This window comes from Salvelinus fontinalis, chromosome 6 (assembly GCF_029448725.1).
Source record: "Salvelinus fontinalis isolate EN_2023a chromosome 6, ASM2944872v1, whole genome shotgun sequence".
NCBI classification, from domain to species: domain Eukaryota; kingdom Metazoa; phylum Chordata; class Actinopteri; order Salmoniformes; family Salmonidae; genus Salvelinus; species Salvelinus fontinalis.
Window position 1 is genome coordinate 17713922 of NC_074670.1, and position 21745 is coordinate 17735666.

A 21745-nucleotide genomic window follows, 5' to 3' on the forward strand; every position below is an offset into this window, starting at 1 on the left:
GGTGTGTGTGCGTGTTAGCGTGTGTATCCCAGGTGTGTGTGCGTGTTAGCGTGTGTATCCCAGGTGTGTGTGTGTTAGCGTGTGTATCCCAGGTGTGTGTATGTTAGCGTGTGTATCCCAGATGTGTGTGTGTTAGCGTGTGTATCCCAGGTGTGTGTGTGTTAGCGTGTGTATCCCAGGTGAGTGTGTGTTAGCGTGTATATCCCAGGTGTGTGTGTGTTAGCGTGTGTATCCCAGGTGAGTGTGTGTTAGCGTGTGTATCCCAGGTGTGTGTGGGTTAGCGTGTGTTTCCCAGGTGTGTGTGTGTTAGCGTGTATATCCCAGGTGTGTGTGTTAGCGTGTGTATCCCAGGTGAGTGTGTGTTAGCGTGTGTATCCCAGGTGTGTGTGTGTTAGCGTGTGTATCCCAGGTGTGTGTGTGTTAGCGTGTGTATCCCAGGTGTGTGTGTGTTAGCGTGTGTATCCCAGGTGTGTGTGTGTTAGCGTGTGTATCCCAGGGTTGTGTGTGTGTTAGCGTGTGTACCCCAGGTGTGTGTGCTAGCGTGTGTATCCCAGGTGTGTGTGTGTTAGCGTGTGTATCCCAGGTGTGTGTGTGTTAGCGTGTATATCCAAGGCGTGTGTGTGTTAGCGTGTGTATCCCAGGTGTGTGTGTGTTAGCGTGTGTATCCCAGGCGTGTGTATGTTAGCGTGTGTATCCCAGGTGTGTGTGTATGTTAGCGTGTGTATCCCAGGTGTGCGCGTGTGTGTGTTAGCATGTGTATCCCAGGTGTGTGCGTGTGTGCGTTAGCGTGTGTATCCCAGGTGTGTGTGTGTGTGTGTTAGCGTGTGTATCCCAGGTGTGTGTGTTAGCATGTGTATCCCAGGTGTGTGCGTGTGTGTGTTAGCGTGTGTATCCTAGGTGTGTGCGTGTGTATCCCAGGTGTGTGCGTGTGTGTGTTTGCGTGTGTATCCCAGGTGTGTGTGTGTGTTAGCGTGTGTATCCCAGGGTTGTGTGCGTGTTAGCGTGTGTACCCCAGGTGTGTGTGTGTGTGTTAGCGTGTGTATCCCAGGTGTGTGTGTGTTAGCGTGTGTATCCCAGGGTTGTGTGTGTGTTAGCGTGTGTACCCCAGGTGTGTGTGTTAGCGTGTGCATCCCAGGTGTGTGTGTGTTAGCGTGTGTATCCCAGGTGTGTGTGTGTTAGCGTGTATATCCCAGGCGTGTGTGTGTTAGCGTGTGTATCCCAGGTGTGTGTGTGTTAGCGTGTGTATCCCAGGTGTGTGTGTGTGTTAGCGTGTGTATCCCAGGTGTGTGCGTGTGTGCGTTAGCATGTGTATCCCAGGTGTGTGCGTGTGTGTGTTAGCGTGTGTATCCTAGGTGTGTGCGTGTGTATCCCAGGTGTGTGCGTGTGTAACCCAGGTGTGTGCGTGTGTGTGTTTGCGTGTGTATCCCAGGTGTGTGTGTGTGTTAGCGTGTGTATCCCAGGGTTGTGTGCGTGTTAGCGTGTGTACCCCAGGTGTGTGTGTGTGTTAGCGTGTGTATCCCAGGTGTGTGTGTGTTAGCGTGTGTATCCCAGGTGTGTGTGTGTTAGCGTGTATATCCCAGGTGTGTGTGTGTGTTAGCGTGTGTATCCCAGGTGTGTGTGTGTTAGTGTGTGTATCCCAGGTGTGTGTGTGTTAGCGTGTATATCCCAGGTGTGTGTGTGTTAGCGTGTGTATCCCAGGTGTGTGTGTGTTAGCGTGTATATCCCAGGTGTGTGTGTTAGCGTGTGTATCCCAGGTGTGTGTATCCCAGGTGTGTGTGTGTTAACGTGTGTATCCCAGGTGTGTGTGTGTTAGCGTGTGTATTCCAGGTGTGTGTGTGTTAACGTGTGTATCCCAGGGTTGTGTGTGTTTTAGCGTGTGTACCCCAGGTGTGTGTTAGCGTGTGTATCCCAGGTGAGTGTATGTTAGCGTGTATATCCCAGGTGTGTGTGTGTTAGCGTGTATATCCCAGGTGTGTGTGTGTGTTAGCGTGTGTATCCCAGGTGTGTGTGTGTTAGTGTGTGTATCCCAGGTGTGTGTGTGTTAGCGTGTATATCCCAGGTGTGTGTGTGTTAGCGTGTGTATCCCAGGTGTGTGTGTGTTAGCGTGTATATCCCAGGTGTGTGTGTTAGCGTGTGTATCCCAGGTGTGTGTATCCCAGGTGTGTGTGTGTTAACGTGTGTATCCCAGGTGTGTGTGTGTTAGCGTGTGTATTCCAGGTGTGTGTGTGTTAACGTGTGTATCCCAGGGTTGTGTGTGTTTTAGCGTGTGTACCCCAGGTGTGTGTTAGCGTGTGTATCCCAGGTGAGTGTATGTTAGCGTGTATATCCCAGGTGTGTGTGTTAGCGTGTGTATCGTAGGTGTGTGTGTTAGCGTGTGTATCCCAGGTGAGTGTGTGTTAGCGTGTGTATCCCAGGTGTGTGTGTGTTAGCGTGTGTATCCCAGGTGTGTGTGTGTTAGCGTGTGTATCCCAGGTGTGTGTGCGTGTTAGCGTGTGTACCCCAGGTGTGTGTGCGTGTTAGCGTGTGTATCCCAGGTGTGTGTGCGTGTTAGCGTGTGTATCCCAGGTGTGAGTGCGTGTTAGCGTGTGTATCCCAGGTGTGAGTGCGTGTTAGCGTGTGTATCCCAGGTGTGTGTGTGTTAGCGTGTGTATCCCAGGTGTGTGTGTGTTAGCGTGTGTATCCCAGGTGTGTGTGTGTTAGCGTGTGTATCCCAGGTGTGTGTGTGTTAGCGTGTGTATCCCAGGTGTGTGTGTGTTAGCGTGTGTATCCCAGGTGTGTGTGTGTTAGCGTGTGTATCCCAGGTGTGTGTGTGTTAGCGTGTATATCCCAGGTGTGTGTGTGTTAGCGTGTATATCCCAGGTGTGTGTGTTAGCGTGTGTATCCCAGGTGAGTGTGTGTTAGCGTGTGTATCCCAGGTGTGTGTGTGTTAGCGTGTGTATCCCAGGTGTGTGTGTGTTAGCGTGTATATCCCAGGTGTGTGTGTTAGCGTGTGTATCGTAGGTGTGTGTGTTAGCGTGTGTATCGTAGGTGTGTGTGTTAGCGTGTGTATCCCAGGTGAGTGTGTGTTAGCGTGTGTATCCCAGGTGTGTGTGTGTTAGCGTGTGTATCCCAGGTGAGTGTGTGTTAGCGTGTGTATCCCAGGTGTGTGTGCGTGTTAGCGTGTGTACCCCAGGTGTGTGTGCGTGTTAGCGTGTGTATCCCAGGTGTGTGTGCGTGTTAGCGTGTGTATCCCAGGTGTGAGTGCGTGTTAGCGTGTGTATCCCAGGTGTGTGTGTGTTAGCGTGTGTATCCCAGGTGTGTGTGTGTTAGCTTGTGTATCCCAGGTGTGTGTGTGTTAGCGTGTGTATCCCAGGTGTGTGTGTGTTAGCGTGTGTATCCCAGGTGTGTGTGTGTTAGCGTGTGTATCCCAGGTGTGTGTGTGTTAGCGTGTGTATCCCAGGTGTGTGTGTGTTAGCGTGTGTATCCCAGGTGTGTGTGTGTTAGCGTGTATATCCCAGGTGTGTGTGTGTTAGCGTGTGTATCCCAGGTGAGTGTGTGTTAGCGTGTGTTTCCCAGGTGTGTGTGTGCTAGCGTGTATATCCCATGTGTGTGTGTTAGCGTGTGTATCCCAGGTGAGTGTGTGTTAGCGTGTGTATCCCAGGTGTGTGTGTGTTAGCGTGTGTATCCCAGGTGTGTGTGTGTTAGCGTGTGTATCCCAGGTGTGTGTGTGTTAGCGTGTGTATCCCAGGGTTGTGTGTGTGTTAGCGTGTGTACCCCAGGTGTGTGTGTTAGCGTGTGTATCCCAGGTGTGTGTGTGTTAGCGTGTGTATCCCAGGTGTGTGTGTGTTAGCGTGTATATCCAAGGCGTGTGTGTGTTAGCGTGTGTATCCCAGGCGTGTGTATGTTAGCGTGTGTATCCCAGGTGTGTGTGTATGTTAGCGTGTGTATCCCAGGTGTGTGCGTGTGTGTGTTAGCGTGTGTATCCCAGGTGTGTGCGTGTGTGTGTTAGCATGTGTATCCCAGGTGTGTGCGTGTGTGTGTTAGCGTGTGTATCCCAGGTGTGTGCGTGTGTGCGTTAGCATGTGTATCCCAGGTGTGTGCGTTAGCGTGTGTATCCCAGGTGTGTGCGTGTGTGTGTTAGCGTGTGTATCCTAGGTGTGTGCGTGTGTATCCCAGGTGTGTGCGTGTGTGTGTTTGCGTGTGTATCCCAGGTGTGTGTGTGTGTTAGCGTGTGTATCCCAGGGTTGTGTGCGTGTTAGCGTGTGTACCCCAGGTGTGTGTGTGTGTTAGCGTGTGTATCCCAGGTGTGTGTGTGTTAGCGTGTGTATCCCAGGTGTGTGTGTGTTAGCGTGTATATCCCAGGTGTGTGTGTGTTAGCGTGTGTATCCCAGGTGTGTGTGTGTTAGCGTGTATATCCCAGGTGAGTGTGTGTTAGCGTGTGTATCCCAGGTGTGTGTGTGTTAGCGTGTGTATCCCAGGTGTGTGTGTGTTAGCGTGTGTATCCCAGGTGTGTGTGTGTTAGCGTGTGTATCCCAGGGTTGTGTGTGTGTTAGCGTGTGTACCCCAGGTGTGCGTGTTAGCGTGTGTATCCCAGGTGTGTGTGTGTTAGCGTGTATATCCCAGGTGTGTGTGTTAGCGTGTGTATCCCAGGTGAGTGTGTGTTAGCGTGTGTATCCCAGGTGTGTGTGTGTTAGCGTGTGTATCCCAGGTGTGTGTGTGTTAGCGTGTATATCCCAGGTGTGTGTGTTAGCGTGTGTATCCCAGGTGTGTGTGTGTTAGCGTGTGTATCCCAGGTGTGTGTGCGTGTTAGCGTGTGTACCCCAGGTGTGTGTGCGTGTTAGCGTGTGTATCCCAGGTGTGTGTGCGTGTTAGCGTGTGTATCCCAGGTGTGTGTGCGTGTTAGCGTGTGTATCCCAGGTGTGTGTGCGTGTTAGCGTGTGTATCCCAGGTGTGTGTGTGTTAGCGTGTGTATCCCAGGTGTGTGTGTGTTAGCGTGTGTATCCCAGATGTGTGTGTGTTAGCGTGTGTATCCCAGGTGTGTGTGTGTTAGCGTGTGTATCCCAGGTGAGTGTGTGTTAGCGTGTGTATCCCAGGTGTGTGTGTTAGCGTGTGTATCCCAGGTGTGTGTGTGTTAGCGTGTATATCCCAGGTGTGTGTGTGTTAGCGTGTGTATCCCAGGTGAGTGTGTGTTAGCGTGTGTATCCCAGGTGTGTGTGTGTTAGCGTGTGTTTCCCAGGTGTGTGTGTGTTAGCGTGTATATCCCAGGTGTGTGTGTTAGCGTGTGTATCCCAGGTGAGTGTGTGTTAGCGTGTGTATCCCAGGTGTGTGTGTGTTAGCGTGTGTATCCCAGGTGTGTGTGTGTTAGCGTGTGTATCCCAGGTGTGTGTGTGTTAGCGTGTGTATCCCAGGTGTGTGTGTGTTAGCGTGTGTAACCCAGGGTTGTGTGTGTGTTAGCGTGTGTACCCCAGGTGTGTGTGCTAGCGTGTGTATCCCAGGTGTGTGTGTGTTAGCGTGTGTATCCCAGGTGTGTGTGTGTTAGCGTGTATATCCAAGGCGTGTGTGTGTTAGCGTGTGTATCCCAGGTGTGTGTGTGTTAGCGTGTGTATCCCAGGCGTGTGTATGTTAGCGTGTGTATCCCAGGTGTGTGTGTATGTTAGCGTGTGTATCCCAGGTGTGCGCGTGTGTGTGTTAGCATGTGTATCCCAGGTGTGTGCGTGTGTGCGTTAGCGTGTGTATCCCAGGTGTGTGTGTGTGTGTGTTAGCGTGTGTATCCCAGGTGTGTGTGTTAGCATGTGTATCCCAGGTGTGTGCGTGTGTATCCCAGGTGTGTGTGTGTTAGCGTGTGTTTCCCAGGTGTGTGTGTGTTAGCGTGTATATCCCAGGTGTGTGTGTTAGCGTGTGTATCCCAGGTGAGTGTGTGTTAGCGTGTGTATCCCAGGTGTGTGTGTGTTAGCGTGTGTATCCCAGGTGTGTGTGTGTTAGCGTGTGTATCCCAGGTGTGTGTGTGTTAGCGTGTGTATCCCAGGTGTGTGTGTGTTAGCGTGTGTAACCCAGGGTTGTGTGTGTGTTAGCGTGTGTACCCCAGGTGTGTGTGCTAGCGTGTGTATCCCAGGTGTGTGTGTGTTAGCGTGTGTATCCCAGGTGTGTGTGTGTTAGCGTGTATATCCAAGGCGTGTGTGTGTTAGCGTGTGTATCCCAGGTGTGTGTGTGTTAGCGTGTGTATCCCAGGCGTGTGTATGTTAGCGTGTGTATCCCAGGTGTGTGTGTATGTTAGCGTGTGTATCCCAGGTGTGCGCGTGTGTGTGTTAGCATGTGTATCCCAGGTGTGTGCGTGTGTGCGTTAGCGTGTGTATCCCAGGTGTGTGTGTGTGTGTGTTAGCGTGTGTATCCCAGGTGTGTGTGTTAGCATGTGTATCCCAGGTGTGTGCGTGTGTGTGTTAGCGTGTGTATCCTAGGTGTGTGCGTGTGTATCCCAGGTGTGTGCGTGTGTGTGTTTGCGTGTGTATCCCAGGTGTGTGTGTGTGTTAGCGTGTGTATCCCAGGGTTGTGTGCGTGTTAGCGTGTGTACCCCAGGTGTGTGTGTGTGTGTTAGCGTGTGTATCCCAGGTGTGTGTGTGTTAGCGTGTGTATCCCAGGGTTGTGTGTGTGTTAGCGTGTGTACCCCAGGTGTGTGTGTTAGCGTGTGCATCCCAGGTGTGTGTGTGTTAGCGTGTGTATCCCAGGTGTGTGTGTGTTAGCGTGTATATCCCAGGCGTGTGTGTGTTAGCGTGTGTATCCCAGGTGTGTGTGTGTTAGCGTGTGTATCCCAGGTGTGTGTGTGTGTTAGCGTGTGTATCCCAGGTGTGTGCGTGTGTGCGTTAGCATGTGTATCCCAGGTGTGTGCGTGTGTGTGTTAGCGTGTGTATCCTAGGTGTGTGCGTGTGTATCCCAGGTGTGTGCGTGTGTAACCCAGGTGTGTGCGTGTGTGTGTTTGCGTGTGTATCCCAGGTGTGTGTGTGTGTTAGCGTGTGTATCCCAGGGTTGTGTGCGTGTTAGCGTGTGTACCCCAGGTGTGTGTGTGTGTTAGCGTGTGTATCCCAGGTGTGTGTGTGTTAGCGTGTGTATCCCAGGTGTGTGTGTGTTAGCGTGTATATCCCAGGTGTGTGTGTGTGTTAGCGTGTGTATCCCAGGTGTGTGTGTGTTAGTGTGTGTATCCCAGGTGTGTGTGTGTTAGCGTGTATATCCCAGGTGTGTGTGTGTTAGCGTGTGTATCCCAGGTGTGTGTGTGTTAGCGTGTATATCCCAGGTGTGTGTGTTAGCGTGTGTATCCCAGGTGTGTGTATCCCAGGTGTGTGTGTGTTAACGTGTGTATCCCAGGTGTGTGTGTGTTAGCGTGTGTATTCCAGGTGTGTGTGTGTTAACGTGTGTATCCCAGGGTTGTGTGTGTTTTAGCGTGTGTACCCCAGGTGTGTGTTAGCGTGTGTATCCCAGGTGAGTGTATGTTAGCGTGTATATCCCAGGTGTGTGTGTGTTAGCGTGTATATCCCAGGTGTGTGTGTGTGTTAGCGTGTGTATCCCAGGTGTGTGTGTGTTAGTGTGTGTATCCCAGGTGTGTGTGTGTTAGCGTGTATATCCCAGGTGTGTGTGTGTTAGCGTGTGTATCCCAGGTGTGTGTGTGTTAGCGTGTATATCCCAGGTGTGTGTGTTAGCGTGTGTATCCCAGGTGTGTGTATCCCAGGTGTGTGTGTGTTAACGTGTGTATCCCAGGTGTGTGTGTGTTAGCGTGTGTATTCCAGGTGTGTGTGTGTTAACGTGTGTATCCCAGGGTTGTGTGTGTTTTAGCGTGTGTACCCCAGGTGTGTGTTAGCGTGTGTATCCCAGGTGAGTGTATGTTAGCGTGTATATCCCAGGTGTGTGTGTTAGCGTGTGTATCGTAGGTGTGTGTGTTAGCGTGTGTATCCCAGGTGAGTGTGTGTTAGCGTGTGTATCCCAGGTGTGTGTGTGTTAGCGTGTGTATCCCAGGTGTGTGTGTGTTAGCGTGTGTATCCCAGGTGTGTGTGCGTGTTAGCGTGTGTACCCCAGGTGTGTGTGCGTGTTAGCGTGTGTATCCCAGGTGTGTGTGCGTGTTAGCGTGTGTATCCCAGGTGTGAGTGCGTGTTAGCGTGTGTATCCCAGGTGTGAGTGCGTGTTAGCGTGTGTATCCCAGGTGTGTGTGTGTTAGCGTGTGTATCCCAGGTGTGTGTGTGTTAGCGTGTGTATCCCAGGTGTGTGTGTGTTAGCGTGTGTATCCCAGGTGTGTGTGTGTTAGCGTGTGTATCCCAGGTGTGTGTGTGTTAGCGTGTGTATCCCAGGTGTGTGTGTGTTAGCGTGTGTATCCCAGGTGTGTGTGTGTTAGCGTGTATATCCCAGGTGTGTGTGTGTTAGCGTGTATATCCCAGGTGTGTGTGTTAGCGTGTGTATCCCAGGTGAGTGTGTGTTAGCGTGTGTATCCCAGGTGTGTGTGTGTTAGCGTGTGTATCCCAGGTGTGTGTGTGTTAGCGTGTATATCCCAGGTGTGTGTGTTAGCGTGTGTATCGTAGGTGTGTGTGTTAGCGTGTGTATCGTAGGTGTGTGTGTTAGCGTGTGTATCCCAGGTGAGTGTGTGTTAGCGTGTGTATCCCAGGTGTGTGTGTGTTAGCGTGTGTATCCCAGGTGAGTGTGTGTTAGCGTGTGTATCCCAGGTGTGTGTGCGTGTTAGCGTGTGTATCCCAGGTGTGTGTGCGTGTTAGCGTGTGTATCCCAGGTGTGAGATCGTGTTAGCGTGTGTATCCCAGGTGTGTGTGTGTTAGCGTGTGTATCCCAGGTGTGTGTGTGTTAGCTTGTGTATCCCAGGTGTGTGTGTGTTAGCGTGTGTATCCCAGGTGTGTGTGTGTTAGCGTGTGTATCCCAGGTGTGTGTGTGTTAGCGTGTGTATCCCAGGTGTGTGTGTGTTAGCGTGTGTATCCCAGGTGTGTGTGTGTTAGCGTGTGTATCCCAGGTGTGTGTGTGTTAGCGTGTATATCCCAGGTGTGTGTGTGTTAGCGTGTGTATCCCAGGTGAGTGTGTGTTAGCGTGTGTTTCCCAGGTGTGTGTGTGCTAGCGTGTATATCCCATGTGTGTGTGTTAGCGTGTGTATCCCAGGTGAGTGTGTGTTAGCGTGTGTATCCCAGGTGTGTGTGTGTTAGCGTGTGTATCCCAGGTGTGTGTGTGTTAGCGTGTGTATCCCAGGTGTGTGTGTGTTAGCGTGTGTATCCCAGGTGTGTGTGTGTTAGCGTGTGTATCCCAGGGTTGTGTGTGTGTTAGCGTGTGTACCCCAGGTGTGTGTGTTAGCGTGTGTATCCCAGGTGTGTGTGTGTTAGCGTGTGTATCCCAGGTGTGTGTGTGTTAGCGTGTATATCCAAGGCGTGTGTGTGTTAGCGTGTGTATCCCAGGCGTGTGTATGTTAGCGTGTGTATCCCAGGTGTGTGTGTATGTTAGCGTGTGTATCCCAGGTGTGTGCGTGTGTGTGTTAGCGTGTGTATCCCAGGTGTGTGCGTGTGTGTGTTAGCATGTGTATCCCAGGTGTGTGCGTGTGTGCGTTAGCGTGTGTATCCCAGGTGTGTGTGTGTGTGTGTTAGCGTGTGTATCCCAGGTGTGTGTGTTAGCATGTGTATCCCAGGTGTGTGCGTGTGTGTGTTAGCGTGTGTATCCTAGGTGTGTGCGTGTGTATCCCAGGTGTGTGCGTGTGTGTGTTTGCGTGTGTATCCCAGGTGTGTGTGTGTGTTAGCGTGTGTATCCCAGGTGAGTGTGTGTTAGCGTGTGTATCCCAGGTGTGTGTATCCCAGGTGTGTGTGTGTTAGTGTGTGTATCCCAGGTGTGTGTGTGTTAGCGTGTGTATTCCAGGTGTGTGTGTGTTAACGTGTGTATCCCAGGGTTGTGTGTGTTTTAGCGTGTGTACCCCAGGTGTGTGTTAGCGTGTGTATCCCAGGTGTGTGTGTGTTAGCGTGTATATCCCAGGTGTGTGTGTTAGCGTGTGTATCCCAGGTGAGTGTGTGTTAGCGTGTGTATCCCAGGTGTGTGTGTGTTAGCGTGTGTATCCCAGGTGTGTGTGTGTTAGCGTGTATATCCCAGGTGTGTGTGTTAGCGTGTGTATCGTAGGTGTGTGTGTTAGCGTGTGTATCCCAGGTGAGTGTGTGTTAGCGTGTGTATCCCAGGTGTGTGTGTGTTAGCGTGTGTATCCCAGGTGAGTGTGTGTTAGCGTGTGTACCCCAGGTGTGTGTGCGTGTTAGCGTGTGTATCCCAGGTGTGTGTGCGTGTTAGCGTATGTATCCCAGGTGTGAGTGCGTGTTAGCGTGTGTATCCCAGGTGTGTGTGTGTTAGCGTGTGTATCCCAGGTGTGTGTGTGTTAGCGTGTGTATCCCAGGTGTGTGTGTGTTAGCGTGTGTATCCCAGGTGTGTGTGTGTTAGCGTGTGTATCCCAGGTGTGTGTGTGTTAGCGTGTGTATCCCAGGTGTGTGTGTGTTAGCGTGTGTATCCCAGGTGTGTGTGTGTTAGCGTGTGTATCCCAGGTGTGTGTGTGTTAGCGTGTATATCCCAGGTGTGTGTGTGTTAGCGTGTGTATCCCAGGTGAGTGTGTGTTAGCGTGTGTTTCCCAGGTGTGTGTGTGCTAGCGTGTATATCCCAGGTGTGTGTGTTAGCGTGTGTATCCCAGGTGAGTGTGTGTTAGCGTGTGTATCCCAGGTGTGTGTGTGTTAGCGTGTGTATCCCAGGTGTGTGTGTGTTAGCGTGTGTATCCCAGGTGTGTGTGTGTCAGCGTGTGTATCCCAAGTGTGTGTGTGTTAGCGTGTGTATCCCAGGGTTGTGTGTGTGTTAGCGTGTGTACCCCAGGTGTGTGTGTTAGCGTGTGTATCCCAGGTGTGTGTGTGTTAGCGTGTGTATCCCAGGTGTGTGTGTGTTAGCGTGTATATCCAAGGCGTGTGTGTGTTAGCGTGTGTATCCCAGGTGTGTGTGTGTTAGCGTGTGTATCCCAGGCGTGTGTATGTTAGCGTGTGTATCCCAGGTGTGTGTGTATGTTAGCGTGTGTATCCCAGGTGTGTGCGTGTGTGTGTTAGCGTGTGTATCCCAGGTGTGTGCGTGTGTGTGTTAGCATGTGTATCCCAGGTGTGTGCGTGTGTGCGTTAGCGTGTGTATCCCAGGTGTGTGTGTGTGTGTGTTAGCGTGTGTATCCCAGGTGTGTGTGTTAGCATGTGTATCCCAGGTGTGTGCGTGTGTGTGTTAGCGTGTGTATCCTAGGTGTGTGCGTGTGTATCCCAGGTGTGTGTGTGTTAGCGTGTATATCCCAGGTGTGTGTGTGTTAGCGTGTGTATCCCAGGTGAGTGTGTGTTAGCGTGTGTTTCCCAGGTGTGTGTGTGCTAGCGTGTATATCCCAGGTGTGTGTGTTAGCGTGTGTATCCCAGGTGAGTGTGTGTTAGCGTGTGTATCCCAGGTGTGTGTGTGTTAGCGTGTGTATCCCAGGTGTGTGTGTGTTAGCGTGTGTATCCCAGGTGTGTGTGTGTCAGCGTGTGTATCCCAAGTGTGTGTGTGTTAGCGTGTGTATCCCAGGGTTGTGTGTGTGTTAGCGTGTGTACCCCAGGTGTGTGTGTTAGCGTGTGTATCCCAGGTGTGTGTGTGTTAGCGTGTGTATCCCAGGTGTGTGTGTGTGTTAGCGTGTATATCCAAGGCGTGTGTGTGTTAGCGTGTGTATCCCAGGTGTGTGTGTGTTAGCGTGTGTATCCCAGGCGTGTGTATGTTAGCGTGTGTATCCCAGGTGTGTGTGTATGTTAGCGTGTGTATCCCAGGTGTGTGCGTGTGTGTGTTAGCGTGTGTATCCCAGGTGTGTGCGTGTGTGTGTTAGCATGTGTATCCCAGGTGTGTGCGTGTGTGCGTTAGCGTGTGTATCCCAGGTGTGTGTGTGTGTGTGTTAGCGTGTGTATCCCAGGTGTGTGTGTTAGCATGTGTATCCCAGGTGTGTGCGTGTGTGTGTTAGCGTGTGTATCCTAGGTGTGTGCGTGTGTATCCCAGGTGTGTGCGTGTGTGTGTTTGCGTGTGTATCCCAGGTGTGTGTGTGTGTTAGCGTGTGTATCCCAGGGTTGTGTGCGTGTTAGCGTGTGTACCCCAGGTGTGTGTGTGTGTGTTAGCGTGTGTATCCCAGGTGTGTGTGTGTTAGCGTGTGTATCCCAGGGTTGTGTGTGTGTTAGCGTGTGTACCCCAGGTGTGTGTGTTAGCGTGTGTATCCCAGGTGTGTGTGTGTTAGCGTGTGTATCCCAGGCGTGTGTATGTTAGCGTGTGTATCCCAGGTGTGTGTGTGTTAGCGTGTGTATCCCAGCTGTGTGCGTGTGTGCGTTAGCATGTGTATCCCAGGTGTGTGCGTTAGCGTGTGTATCCCAGGTGTGTGCGTGTGTGTGTTAGCGTGTGTATCCTAGGTGTGTGCGTGTGTATCCCAGGTGTGTGCGTGTGTGTGTTTGCGTGTGTATCCCAGGTGTGTGTGTGTGTTAGCGTGTGTATCCCAGGGTTGTGTGCGTGTTAGCGTGTGTACCCCAGGTGTGTGTGTGTGTTAGCGTGTGTATCCCAGGTGTGTGTGTGTTAGCGTGTGTATCCCAGGTGTGTGTGTGTTAGCGTGTATATCCCAGGTGTGTGTGTGTTAGCGTGTGTATCCCAGGTGTGTGTGTGTTAGCGTGTATATCCCAGGTGAGTGTGTGTTAGCGTGTGTATCCCAGGTGTGTGTGTGTTAACGTGTGTATCCCAGGTGTGTGTGTGTTAGCGTGTGTATCCCAGGTGTGTGTGTGTTAGCGTGTGTATCCCAGGGTTGTGTGTGTGTTAGCGTGTGTACCCCAGGTGTGCGTGTTAGCGTGTGTATCCCAGGTGTGTGTGTGTTAGCGTGTATATCCCAGGTGTGTGTGTTAGCGTGTGTATCCCAGGTGAGTGTGTGTTAGCGTGTGTATCCCAGGTGTGTGTGTGTTAGCGTGTGTATCCCAGGTGTGTGTGTGTTAGCGTGTATATCCCAGGTGTGTGTGTTAGCGTGTGTATCCCAGGTGTGTGTGTGTTAGCGTGTGTATCCCAGGTGTGTGTGCGTGTTAGCGTGTGTACCCCAGGTGTGTGTGCGTGTTAGCGTGTGTATCCCAGGTGTGTGTGCGTGTTAGCGTGTGTATCCCAGGTGTGTGTGCGTGTTAGCGTGTGTATCCCAGGTGTGTGTGCGTGTTAGCGTGTGTATCCCAGGTGTGTGTGTGTTAGCGTGTGTATCCCAGGTGTGTGTGTGTTAGCGTGTGTATCCCAGATGTGTGTGTGTTAGCGTGTGTATCCCAGGTGTGTGTGTGTTAGCGTGTGTATCCCAGGTGTGTGTGTGTTAGCGTGTGTATCCCAGGTGTGTGTGTTAGCGTGTGTATCCCAGGTGTGTGTGTGTTAGCGTGTATATCCCAGGTGTGTGTGTGTTAGCGTGTGTATCCCAGGTGAGTGTGTGTTAGCGTGTGTATCCCAGGTGTGTGTGTGTTAGCGTGTGTTTCCCAGGTGTGTGTGTGTTAGCGTGTATATCCCAGGTGTGTGTGTTAGCGTGTGTATCCCAGGTGAGTGTGTGTTAGCGTGTGTATCCCAGGTGTGTGTGTGTTAGCGTGTGTATCCCAGGTGTGTGTGTGTTAGCGTGTGTATCCCAGGTGTGTGTGTGTTAGCGTGTGTATCCCAGGTGTGTGTGTGTTAGCGTGTGTATCCCAGGGTTGTGTGTGTGTTAGCGTGTGTACCCCAGGTGTGTGTGCTAGCGTGTGTATCCCAGGTGTGTGTGTGTTAGCGTGTGTATCCCAGGTGTGTGTGTGTTAGCGTGTATATCCAAGGCGTGTGTGTGTTAGCGTGTGTATCCCAGGTGTGTGTGTGTTAGCGTGTGTATCCCAGGCGTGTGTGTGTTAGCGTGTGTATCCCAGGTGTGTGTGTATGTTAGCGTGTGTATCCCAGGTGTGTGCGTGTGTGTGTTAGCATGTGTATCCCAGGTGTGTGCGTGTGTGCGTTAGCGTGTGTATCCCAGGTGTGTGTGTGTGTGTGTTAGCGTGTGTATCCCAGGTGTGTGTGTTAGCATGTGTATCCCAGGTGTGTGCGTGTGTGTGTTAGCGTGTGTATCCTAGGTGTTAGCGTGTGTATCCCAGGTGTGTGTGTGTGTGTTAGCGTGTGTATCCCAGGTGTGTGTGTGTTAGCGTGTGTATCCCAGGGTTGTGTGTGTGTTAGCGTGTGTACCCCAGGTGTGTGTGTTAGCGTGTGTATCCCAGGTGTGTGTGTGTTAGCGTGTGTATCCCAGGTGTGTGTGTGTTAGCGTGTATATCCCAGGCGTGTGTGTGTTAGCGTGTGTATCCCAGGTGTGTGTGTGTTAGCGTGTGTATCCCAGGTGTGTGTGTGTGTTAGCGTGTGTATCCCAGGTGTGTGCGTGTGTGCGTTAGCATGTGTATCCCAGGTGTGTGCGTGTGTGTGTTAGCGTGTGTATCCTAGGTGTGTGCGTGTGTATCCCAGGTGTGTGCGTGTGTGTGTTTGCGTGTGTATCCCAGGTGTGTGTGTGTGTTAGCGTGTGTATCCCAGGGTTGTGTGCGTGTTAGCGTGTGTACCCCAGGTGTGTGTGTGTGTTAGCGTGTGTATCCCAGATGTGTGTGTGTTAGCGTGTGTATCCCAGGTGTGTGTGTGTTAGCGTGTATATCCCAGGTGTGTGTGTGTGTTAGCGTGTGTATCCCAGGTGTGTGTGTGTTAGAGTGTGTATCCCAGGTGTGTGTGTGTTAGCGTGTATATCCCAGGTGTGTGTGTGTTAGCGTGTGTATCCCAGGTGTGTGTGTGTTAGCGTGTATATCCCAGGTGTGTGTGTTAGCGTGTGTATCCCAGGTGAGTGTGTGTTAGCGTGTGTATCCCAGGTGTGTGTATCCCAGGTGTGTGTGTGTTAGCGTGTGTATCCCAGGTGTGTGTGTGTTAGCGTGTGTATTCCAGGGGTGTGTGTGTTAACGTGTGTATCCCAGGGTTGTGTGTGTTTTAGCGTGTGTACCCCAGGTGTGTGTTAGCGTGTGTATCCCAGGTGAGTGTGTGTTAGCGTGTATATCCCAGGTGTGTGTGTTAGCGTGTGTATCGTAGGTGTGTGTGTTAGCGTGTGTATCCCAGGTGAGTGTGTGTTAGCGTGTGTATCCCAGGTGTGTGTGTTAGCGTGTGTATCCCAGGTGTGTGTGTGTTAGCGTGTGTATCCCAGGTGTGTGTGTGTTAGCGTGTATATCCAAGGCGTGTGTGTGTTAGCGTGTGTATCCCAGGTGTGTGTGTGTTAGCGTGTGTATCCCAGGCGTGTGTATGTTAGCGTGTGTATCCCAGGTGTGTGTGTATGTTAGCGTGTGTATCCCAGGTGTGTGCGTGTGTGTGTTAGCGTGTGTATCCCAGGTGTGTGCGTGTGTGTGTTAGCATGTGTATCCCAGGTGTGTGCGTGTGTGCGTTAGCGTGTGTATCCCAGGTGTGTGTGTGTGTGTGTTAGCGTGTGTATCCCAGGTGTGTGTGTTAGCATGTGTATCCCAGGTGTGTGCGTGTGTGTGTTAGCGTGTGTATCCTAGGTGTGTGCGTGTGTATCCCAGGTGTGTGCGTGTGTGTGTTTGCGTGTGTATCCCAGGTGTGTGTGTGTGTTAGCGTGTGTATCCCAGGGTTGTGTGCGTGTTAGCGTGTGTACCCCAGGTGTGTGTGTGTGTGTTAGCGTGTGTATCCCAGGTGTGTGTGTGTTAGCGTGTGTATCCCAGGGTTGTGTGTGTGTTAGCGTGTGTACCCCAGGTGTGTGTGTTAGCGTGTGTATCCCAGGTGTGTGTGTGTTAGCGTGTGTATCCCAGGCGTGTGTATGTTAGCGTGTGTATCCCAGGTGTGTGTGTGTTAGCGTGTGTATCCCAGCTGTGTGCGTGTGTGCGTTAGCATGTGTATCCCAGGTGTGTGCGTTAGCGTGTGTATCCCAGGTGTGTGCGTGTGTGTGTTAGCGTGTGTATCCTAGGTGTGTGCGTGTGTATCCCAGGTGTGTGCGTGTGTGTGTTTGCGTGTGTATCCCAGGTGTGTGTGTGTGTTAGCGTGTGTATCCCAGGGTTGTGTGCGTGTTAGCGTGTGTACCCCAGGTGTGTGTGTGTGTTAGCGTGTGTATCCCAGGTGTGTGTGTGTTAGCGTGTGTATCCCAGGTGTGTGTGTGTTAGCGTGTATATCCCAGGTGTGTGTGTGTTAGCGTGTGTATCCCAGGTGTGTGTGTGTTAGCGTGTATATCCCAGGTGAGTGTGTGTTAGCGTGTGTATCCCAGGTGTGTGTGTGTTAGCGTGTGTATCCCAGGTGTGTGTGTGTTAGCGTGTGTATCCCAGGTGTGTGTGTGTTAGCGTGTGTATCCCAGGGTTGTGTGTGTGTTAGCGTGTGTACCCCAGGTGTGCGTGTTAGCGTGTGTATCCCAGGTGTGTGTGTGTTAGCGTGTATATCCCAGGTGTGTGTGTTAGCGTGTGTATCCCAGGTGAGTGTGTGTTAGCGTGTGTATCCCAGGTGTGTGTGTGTTAGCGTGTGTATCCCAGGTGTGTGTGTGTTAGCGTGTATATCCCAGGTGTGTGTGTTAGCGTGTGTATCCCAGGTGTGTGTGTGTTAGCGTGTGTATCCCAGGTGTGTGTGCGTGTTAGCGTGTGTACCCCAGGTGTGTGTGCGTGTTAGCGTGTGTATCCCAGGTGTGTGTGCGTGTTAGCGTGTGTATCCCAGGTGTGTGTGCGTGTTAGCGTGTGTATCCCAGGTGTGTGTGTTAGCGTGTGTATCCCAGGTGTGTGTGTGTTAGCGTGTGTATCCCAGATGTGTGTGTGTTAGCGTGTGTATCCCAGGTGTGTGTGTGTTAGCGTGTGTATCCCAGGTGTGTGTGTGTTAGCGTGTGTATCCCAGGTGTGTGTGTTAGCGTGTGTATCCCAGGTGTGTGTGTGTTAGCGTGTATATCCCAGGTGTGTGTGTGTTAGCGTGTGTATCCCAGGTGAGTGTGTGTTAGCGTGTGTATCCCAGGTGTGTGTGTGTTAGCGTGTGTTTCCCAGGTGTGTGTGTGTTAGCGTGTATATCCCAGGTGTGTGTGTTAGCGTGTGTATCCCAGGTGAGTGTGTGTTAGCGTGTGTATCCCAGGTGTGTGTGTGTTAGCGTGTGTATCCCAGGTGTGTGTGTGTTAGCGTGTGTATCCCAGGTGTGTGTGTGTTAGCGTGTGTATCCCAGGTGTGTGTGTGTTAGCGTGTGTATCCCAGGGTTGTGTGTGTGTTAGCGTGTGTACCCCAGGTGTGTGTGCTAGCGTGTGTATCCCAGGTGTGTGTGTGTTAGCGTGTGTATCCCAGGTGTGTGTGTGTTAGCGTGTATATCCAAGGCGTGTGTGTGTTAGCGTGTGTATCCCAGGTGTGTGTGTGTTAGCGTGTGTATCCCAGGCGTGTGTATGTTAGCGTGTGTATCCCAGGCGTGTGTGTATGTTAGCGTGTGTATCCCAGGTGTGTGCGTGTGTGTGTTAGCATGTGTATCCCAGGTGTGTGCGTGTGTGCGTTAGCGTGTGTATCCCAGGTGTGTGTGTGTGTGTGTTAGCGTGTGTATCCCAGGTGTGTGTGTTAGCATGTGTATCCCAGGTGTGTGCGTGTGTGTGTTAGCGTGTGTATCCTAGGTGTTAGCGTGTGTATCCCAGGTGTGTGTGTGTGTGTTAGCGTGTGTATCCCAGGTGTGTGTGTGTTAGCGTGTGTATCCCAGGGTTGTGTGTGTGTTAGCGTGTGTACCCCAGGTGTGTGTGTTAGCGTGTGTATCCCAGGTGTGTGTGTGTTAGCGTGTGTATCCCAGGTGTGTGTGTGTTAGCGTGTATATCCCAGGCGTGTGTGTGTTAGCGTGTGTATCCCAGGTGTGTGTGTGTTAGCGTGTGTATCCCAGGTGTGTGTGTGTGTTAGCGTGTGTATCCCAGGTGTGTGCGTGTGTGCGTTAGCATGTGTATCCCAGGTGTGTGCGTGTGTGTGTTAGCGTGTGTATCCTAGGTGTGTGCGTGTGTATCCCAGGTGTGTGCGTGTGTGTGTTTGCGTGTGTATCCCAGGTGTGTGTGTGTGTTAGCGTGTGTATCCCAGGGTTGTGTGCGTGTTAGCGTGTGTACCCCAGGTGTGTGTGTGTGTTAGCGTGTGTATCCCAGATGTGTGTGTGTTAGCGTGTGTATCCCAGGTGTGTGTGTGTTAGCGTGTATATCCCAGGTGTGTGTGTGTGTTAGCGTGTGTATCCCAGGTGTGTGTGTGTTAGAGTGTGTATCCCAGGTGTGTGTGTGTTAGCGTGTATATCCCAGGTGTGTGTGTGTTAGCGTGTGTATCCCAGGTGTGTGTGTGTTAGCGTGTATATCCCAGGTGTGTGTGTTAGCGTGTGTATCCCAGGTGAGTGTGTGTTAGCGTGTGTATCCCAGGTGTGTGTATCCCAGGTGTGTGTGTGTTAGCGTGTGTATCCCAGGTGTGTGTGTGTTAGCGTGTGTATTCCAGGTGTGTGTGTGTTAACGTGTGTATCCCAGGGTTGTGTGTGTTTTAGCGTGTGTACCCCAGGTGTGTGTTAGCGTGTGTATCCCAGGTGAGTGTGTGTTAGCGTGTATATCCCAGGTGTGTGTGTTAGCGTGTGTATCGTAGGTGTGTGTGTTAGCGTGTGTATCCCAGGTGAGTGTGTGTTAGCGTGTGTATCCCAGGTGTGTGTGTGTTAGCGTGTGTATCCCAGGTGTGTGTGTGTTAGCGTGTGTATCCCAGGTGTGTGTGCGTGTTAGCGTGTGTACCCCAGGTGTGTGTGCGTGTTAGCGTGTGTATCCCAGGTGTGTGTGCGTGTTAGCGTGTGTATCCCAGGTGTGAGTGCGTGTTAGCGTGTGTATCCCAGGTGTGTGTGTGTTAGCGTGTGTATCCCAGGTGTGTGTGTGTTAGCGTGTGTATCCCAGGTGTGTGTGTGTTAGCGTGTGTATCCCAGGTGTGTGTGTGTTAGCGTGTGTATCCCAGGTGTGTGTGTGTTAGCGTGTGTATCCCAGGTGTGTGTGTGTTAGCGTGTGTATCCCAGGTGTGTGTGTGTTAGCGTGTATATCCCAGGTGTGTGTGTGTTAGCGTGTGTATCCCAGGTGAGTGTGTGTTAGCGTGTGTTTCCCAGGTGTGTGTGTGCTAGCGTGTATATCCCAGGTGTGTGTGTTAGCGTGTGTATCCCAGGTGAGTGTGTGTTAGCGTGTGTATCCCAGGTGTGTGTGTGTTAGCGTGTGTATCCCAGGTGTGTGTGTGTTAGCGTGTGTATCCCAGGTGTGTGTGTGTCAGCGTGTGTATCCCAGGTGTGTGTGTGTTAGCGTGTGTATCCCAGGGTTGTGTGTGTGTTAGCGTGTGTACCCCAGGTGTGTGTGTTAGCGTGTGTATCCCAGGTGTGTGTGTGTTAGCGTGTGTATCCCAGGTGTGTGTGTGTTAGCGTGTATATCCAAGGCGTGTGTGTGTTAGCGTGTGTATCCCAGGTGTGTGTGTGTTAGCGTGTGTATCCCAGGCGTGTGTATGTTAGCGTGTGTATCCCAGGTGTGTGTGTATGTTAGCGTGTGTATCCCAGGTGTGTGCGTGTGTGTGTTAGCGTGTGTATCCCAGGTGTGTGCGTGTGTGTGTTAGCATGTGTATCCCAGGTGTGTGCGTGTGTGCGTTAGCGTGTGTATCCCAGGTGTGTGTGTGTGTGTGTTAGCGTGTGTATCCCAGGTGTGTGTGTTAGCATGTGTATCCCAGGTGTGTGCGTGTGTGTGTTAGCGTGTGTATCCTAGGTGTGTGCGTGTGTATCCCAGGTGTGTGCGTGTGTGTGTTTGCGTGTGTATCCCAGGTGTGTGTGTGTGTTAGCGTGTGTATCCCAGGGTTGTGTGCGTGTTAGCGTGTGTACCCCAGGTGTGTGTGTGTGTGTTAGCGTGTGTATCCCAGGTGTGTGTGTGTTAGCGTGTGTATCCCAGGGTTGTGTGTGTGTTAGCGTGTGTACCCCAGGTGTGTGTGTTAGCGTGTGTATCCCAGGTGTGTGTGTGTTAGCGTGTGTATCCCAGGTGTGTGCGTGTGTGTGTTAGCGTGTGTATCCCAGGTGTGTGCGTGTGTGTGTTTGCGTGTGTATCCCAGGTGTGTGCGTGTGTGTGTTAGCGTGTGTATCCTAGGTGCGTGCGTGTGTATCCCAGGTGTGTGCGTGTGTGTGTTTGCGTGTGTATCCCAGGTGGGTAGGTGTGTGTGTCAGCGTGTGTATCCCAGGTGTGTGCGTGTGTGTGTTAGCGTGTGTATCCCAGGTGTGTGCGTGTGTGTGTTAGCGTGTGTATCCCAGGTGTGTGCGTGTGTGTGTTAGCGTGTGTATCCCAGGTGTGTGTGTGTGTGTGTTTGCGTGTGTATCCCAGGTGTGTGCGTGTGTGTGTTAGCGTGTGTATCCCAGGTGTGTGCATGTGTGTGTTAGCGTGTGTGTGTTAGCGTGTGTATCCCAGGTGTGTGCGTGTGTGTGTTAGCGTGTGTATCCCAGGTGTATGCGTGTGTGTGTGTTAGCGTGTGTATCCCAGGTGTGTGCGTGTGTGTGTTAGCGTGTGTATCCCAGGTGTGTGCGTGTGTGTGTGTTAGCGTGTGTATCCCAGGTGTGTGCGTGTGTGTGTGTTAGCGTGTGTATCCCAGGTGTGTGCGTGTGTGTGTGTTAGCGTGTGTATCCCAGGTGTGTGTGTGTGTGTGTGTTAGCGTGTGTATCCTAGGTGTGTGCGTGTGTGTGTTAGCGTGTGTATCCCAGGTGTGTGCGTGTGTGTGTTTGCGTGTGTATCCCAGGTGTGTGTGTTAGCGTGTGTATCCCAGGTGTGTGCATGTGTGTGTTAGCGTGTGTATCCCAGGTGTGTGCGTGTGTCTCCCAGGTGTGTGTGTGTTAGCGTGTGTATCCCAGGTGTATGCGTGTGTCACGTGCCTGTGTGTGTGTGTTAGCGTGTGTATCCCAGGTGCCTGTGTGTGTGTGTTAGCGTGTGTATCCCAGGTGTGTGCGTGTGTGTGTTAGCGTGTGTATCCCAGGTGTGTGCGTGTGTGTGTTAGCGTGTGTATCCCAGGTGTGTGCGTGTGTGTGTTAGCGTGTGTATCCCAGGTGTGTGCGTGTGTGTGTTAGCGTGTGTATCCCAGGTGTGTGCGTGTGTGTGTTAGCGTGTGTATCCCAGGTGTGTGTGTGTGTGTTAGCGTGTGTATCCCAGGTGTGTGCGTGTGTGTGTTAGCGTGTGTATCCCAGGTGTGTGCATGTGTGTGTTAGCGTGTGTGTGTTAGCGTGTGTATCCCAGGTGTGTGCGTGTGTGTGTTAGCGTGTGTATCCCAGGTGTATGCGTGTGTGTGTGTTAGCGTGTGTATCCCAGGTGTGTGCGTGTGTGTGTTAGCGTGTGTATCCCAGGTGTGTGCGTGTGTGTGTGTTAGCGTGTGTATCCCAGGTGTGTGCGTGTGTGTGTGTTAGCGTGTGTATCCCAGGTGTGTGCGTGTGTGTGTGTTAGCGTGTGTATCCCAGGTGTGTGTGTGTGTGTGTGTTAGCGTGTGTATCCTAGGTGTGTGCGTGTGTGTGTTAGCGTGTGTATCCCAGGTGTGTGCGTGTGTGTGTTAGCGTGTGTATCCCAGGTGTGTGCGTGTGTGTGTTAGCGTGTGTATCCCAGGTGTGTGCGTGTGTGTGTTTGCGTGTGTATCCCAGGTGTGTGTGTTAGCGTGTGTATCCCAGGTGTGTGCATGTGTGTGTTAGCATGTGTATCCCAGGTGTGTGCGTGTGTCTCCCAGGTGTGTGTGTGTTAGGTGTGTGTGTAGGTGTG

General features: G+C 52.0%; 1 protein-coding gene across 1 annotated transcript in view; it reads right to left on the reverse strand.

Annotated features, from left to right (window-relative positions):
* Positions 1 to 21745, reverse strand: part of LOC129857223 (chromodomain-helicase-DNA-binding protein 4-like) — a 65551-nt gene that overhangs the window by 31773 nt on the left and 12033 nt on the right. The gene's annotated exons all lie outside the window — the stretch shown is intronic.